Source organism: Urocitellus parryii, chromosome 6 (assembly GCF_045843805.1).
Source record: "Urocitellus parryii isolate mUroPar1 chromosome 6, mUroPar1.hap1, whole genome shotgun sequence".
NCBI lineage: Eukaryota > Metazoa > Chordata > Mammalia > Rodentia > Sciuridae > Urocitellus > Urocitellus parryii.
In genome coordinates, this window is record NC_135536.1 from 164,619,949 (window position 1) to 164,624,822 (window position 4,874).

Below are 4,874 nucleotides of genomic sequence, written 5' to 3' on the forward strand. Positions count from 1 at the left end.
GTTGTTGGTCATGATGATGATGATTGTCAGGGGATAGTGTTTTAGTCAGATTTTCATTGTTGTGGCCAAAAAAGCTGACAATGACAAAGCAGAGGAGGAAAAAGTTTATTTTGGCTCATGATTTCATAGGTCTCAGTCCAAAGATAGTCAAATCTATTTCTCTGGGCCCCAGGTGAGGCAGAACATCATGGTGGAAGAGCATGGAAGAGGGAAATATCCCAGGACATGACAACCAGGAAGCAGAGAAAGAGCTCTGTAAACCCCAAAGACATGTCCTCAGTAACCTGTCTCCTGAGCCATACCCAACCTACCTGTAGTTACTTCCCAGTTAACCCTCAATGGATTAATCCACTGATTAGGTCACAAATCTAATAATCTAATCATTTCACCTCTGAATGTTCTTGTATTATCTCACACATGAGCTTTTGGGGTATACCTCATATCTAAACCATAATAGATGGTAACTTGATGGAGATTGTCATGTTATATTTTCTATATATGCCAAAGAGTTATTACTATCCTCCTTTTACTAAGGATGAAATCAAGTCCACCATCCCATCCATCAATACATGACTAAGAAGCAGCAGAGACCAGACTCAAGTACAAGTCTTCCTTTTGTTACTAACTCTTCTGTGCCAGAGCTGCCTCCATTAGAATGGAGCACAACTACAGAAGAATATGTTTACGATTTATGGCAATAAACCTTGTGTAATGGCTTTATTTTTTTCCCTCACTGATTCCCAAAATGTTATAAAATTTGATCCTTCCCACAGCTATTTCATACTCTAGATCCCTCTATGGAATCTTTACCCATAAAAAATATTATTGTTGATTGAAGACTTCCCCTTGTTTGGGAAGAGTTGCTTTATTCCATTAGAAATAAGAAATGAACTATTGATCAAGCAAAACAAAGTGAAATATTACTTGAGGGACTGAAAAAATATGGTAGGCTTTTTGAGAGATGATTTGGGTCACTTTGTTTAAGTTCTAAACATACTAAATACAGAAAATGGACTCAGCAAGTATATCAAGGGAACTATTTATGGAAAGAGAAATTATAATTTATAAAAAGTCTGTAGCATTGCTTCTTGTACTCAGAGCACCTATGTGCTTTAATTTTTATAAGAGTTAGCAGTGTTAAACTTGTTTAATCTTTCTGAAGCTCCATTTTTTATCTGTCAGTAAGAATAATAAAGTTTATTCTTCTAATCTCTTGGGGTTCTGATGATTGAAGAAAATGATAGCCATTAATATTGACTGGGCACTATGACCCTGAGCCAGCATTATCAGGAGAGGAGACTAATCCTGCCATTTCCCAGGTCAAGGTTCCTTCAGACAGCAATGCCAATGGAAGACTAGACAAGCCATGTAGATATACTACCACTCGATTTGTTATAGACATGTGCATGATAGTCAGTTTTTGGTCATTGTGACCAAAATACCTGACAAGAACAACTTGGAGGAGGAAAAACTTATTTGGGGCTCACTGTTTCAGAGGTGTTAAGTCCATAGTTGGCTGAGTCCATTGCTCCAGTCCTGAGATGAAGCAGAGCAGTATGGTAGAACAGAGTCATGAAGGAAAGCTGATAAGCTCATGGTAGCCAGGAAGTGTCCAGTGGTGAGTAGAGTCAAGGTATAGTCCCCAAAGGCATGCCTCTAGAGAACTGCTTTCTTCAGCCATGCCCACATTCCTACAGTTACCACTTAGTAGTCCACTCAAATTACTAATCCATCAAATGACGAGGTTATAGAGCCTACAATTTAATTATTGCATAAAAGCCCCACCTCTAAAGCTTGCTTTCCTGGGGATTTTTTTTCAAAGTATGAGATTTTCAGGGGACATTTCAGATTCAAACCATAACAGACTGACTTGACCAAGATCAGGGAGAGAAAGAGCAGTTGGGACTGGAAACTTTTGAATAAGTTAGAGTTAACCTTTTTCTAAATAAGAGTGTTTTCTCATTATGGACAACCTAAGTCCCATGGTGGGGCTAGAGACCACTCACTGCTAGCTTCCCCTCTAATGAGGTTTACTATACTTCTACTTTTTTTTTTTTCCATTAGCACTTGGGGGAAAGCAGGCACCACCAAAGAACCTCAAGCAGGTGTGTGTTCAGGTTCTGTGGGACTCCCTGCCCCATTGTGTTACATTTTTACTGTGTTATTGCATCAATTTGCTTCTGTGGTTTTAAGAATGTAGACAATTTGTATGTTTCTTCTCTTCGTTTTATCTGTTTCTTCAGGTGTTGATAATATAAATGCATTCACCTGAATTTATTGACTTCACACACTCCATTAGTATGGCGGCCTCAATATCTTTCTCTCTTTGGATTCAATAAATTTCCCAAGAGATCTATGTGGCCTACATATACTGTAAAGACTGTGAGAAAACATGAGACCCTTTATAAACTTAGAAGTGCTGTTGTTAGATTTGTGTTGCTCAGTTCAATCCTGAAATATACATTAGGGAGAACTAATTGTTCTAGGACCACATCTTGGCTTTCTTCTCTTCAGGATCTTGCTCCTGCACTTTCATTGCTTTAAAGGTTCTTTGGTCTTCCCAACAAAGGTGTGAGTTCTACCAACCGTGACATTGAAACTTCCCTGTAAAAATCTTCTTGACCTCCCAATCCTGGAATCATCATTCCCTGCGTTTATTGCTTGCAGAATTCATTTACAAGTTTGCTCAAGAAATGCCTTGCAGTAAGTATTGCTTTCTTTGCTCTCTTGACCACTTACCTTTCATTCTGGTCAGTGTCCTCTTAATGTTACTTGTCTCTGCCTAGATTTTTTTTTTTAAATAATCCTCACTGACCTCTTTGCTTCTGCATAATTAAAACTGTAAACTTTGAAGAAGAGTCCACACCAAAGTTTAAAAATCTTCATCTTAAGGAACTATGATATATATCTTTTATCTAAATCAAGTTATAAACATCTTCATCTTTTATCTTCTTCATCTTTATTTAAATCAACTATTTTCTAATAAGTAATTGGAAAATCATATAAAGTTCTCTTAAGTTTACCATAGTGGATATAAAGCTAATAAAAGCAGATTCACATTCATACTAAAGCTTTTTCTCTCAGAAAAAGCAGAAATCATTTAAATTCTAACAGATTTTTCAGTTGGTTCATATTAATTATATACATTAGTATTCATTTTGACATAGTTATAAATGCATGAAATACAATTTACTCCAATTCAGTCCCTTACTCTTGCTTAATACTCACCTCCCTGACTTCCCTCCCCATTCCCTTTCCTCTACTAACCTGACCTTTATGATATTTACTTATATTTGTTTTATTTTAAATTAGTGTCTTGTGAATAAATAAAATAGTGAGATTTATTTATATTCATATGTGTACATAAGAAAGTTAGGTCAGATTCATACCATTGTTTTCCCTTTATTCTGACCCTTTTTCTTCCCCCTCAATCCCCTGATCTTCATTTTCTTTTAATGGAATTCTCACCCCATCCCCACTTCTCTCTTTCTCTCTCCCTTATTTTAGACTAGCTTTCACATATCAGAGAGAACATTTGACCTTTGATTTTCTCTATCTGGCTTATTTCACTTAGCATTATAGTCTCCAGTTTCATCCATTTACCAGCAAATGATATAATTACATTCTTCTTATGGCTGAGTAATATTCCATTGTGTATATATACCACACTTTTTTTTAAAAAAAATATTTTTCTTTAGTTGTAGATGAACACAATGACTTTATTTTATTTATTTATTTTTATATGCTGTTGAAGATTGAACCCAAGGCCTCACATGTGTTAGGCGAGCACTCAAGCACTCTACCACTGACCACAACCCCAACCCATATACCACAATTTCTTTATCCATTCATCCGTTAAAGGGCACTTACATTGGTTCCATAGCTTGGCCATTGGGAATTGTGCTGCTATAAACATTGATGTGTACGCCTAGAATTTCAGTTCCTTGAGAACCAGAACTGTTAACTGAACTTCCAAGTAATTCCACCCTACTTAGTACAATGTTTCAATTGAAGACACACTCAAGGAATGATTGCTTGTATTTTTCATTTTAAATATTCGTAGAATATAAATGTATCATACATTTTGTCAAAGGAAATTATGCTCAACAACATAACTATTTAATTATTTCCAACACTTTCACTAGGAATGTCAAAAGTTATGATTTTTTTTTAAATTAAGTTAACAGAGGCATTGTTGTTATGGGGATGTTAATCATGATGGCAATACATGGAAGATCTTCCACAAGATGAGAATAATAATTGTATACACTAGAGGTTGAGTCCAAGAGTTCTAGACCAGCCTGTGTGACACAGTGAGACTGTCTCAAAAGATGAAAAAAAGAAAAAAAAAGGAAAATGGCCAGCATTTGTATCATGTCATAGTATAATAAAAAATACATATTTGGTCTTTGTCCCTAGTTTCTAGAACAGAGTTTCAGAAATGCATGGAATTCCCTTCATGATAGAAGTTGTCTTTTGTTATTCATAAAGAGACATTTTTCACCATACCTAACTTTATGCTAATGAGGTGCTTAAGGCAGAGACCCTATATAACTTCAGGATGAAGGCTGGTGACCTGAGGAACCAACTATGGGAATAGAGATCTGGAACTTTCAGACCTTCTTTCTGAGAGTCGTGAGGTGGAAAGAGATTGAGTTCAATTGTGTGGCTAATGCTTTCATCAATCATGTGTATATAATGAAACTTTGATAAAAATTCTCAGTGTCGAAGGTCAGGAACTTCCTAGTTGGTGAACATATTGATGTACTTGGTGGAGTAGCAGAATATAACTCTAGGGGGACAGAAGTTTTTCTGTGTTTCCTTGCCTGCCTGTTTATTGGTATTCCTTATGAGAAAATGGTAATGGTCAGTTG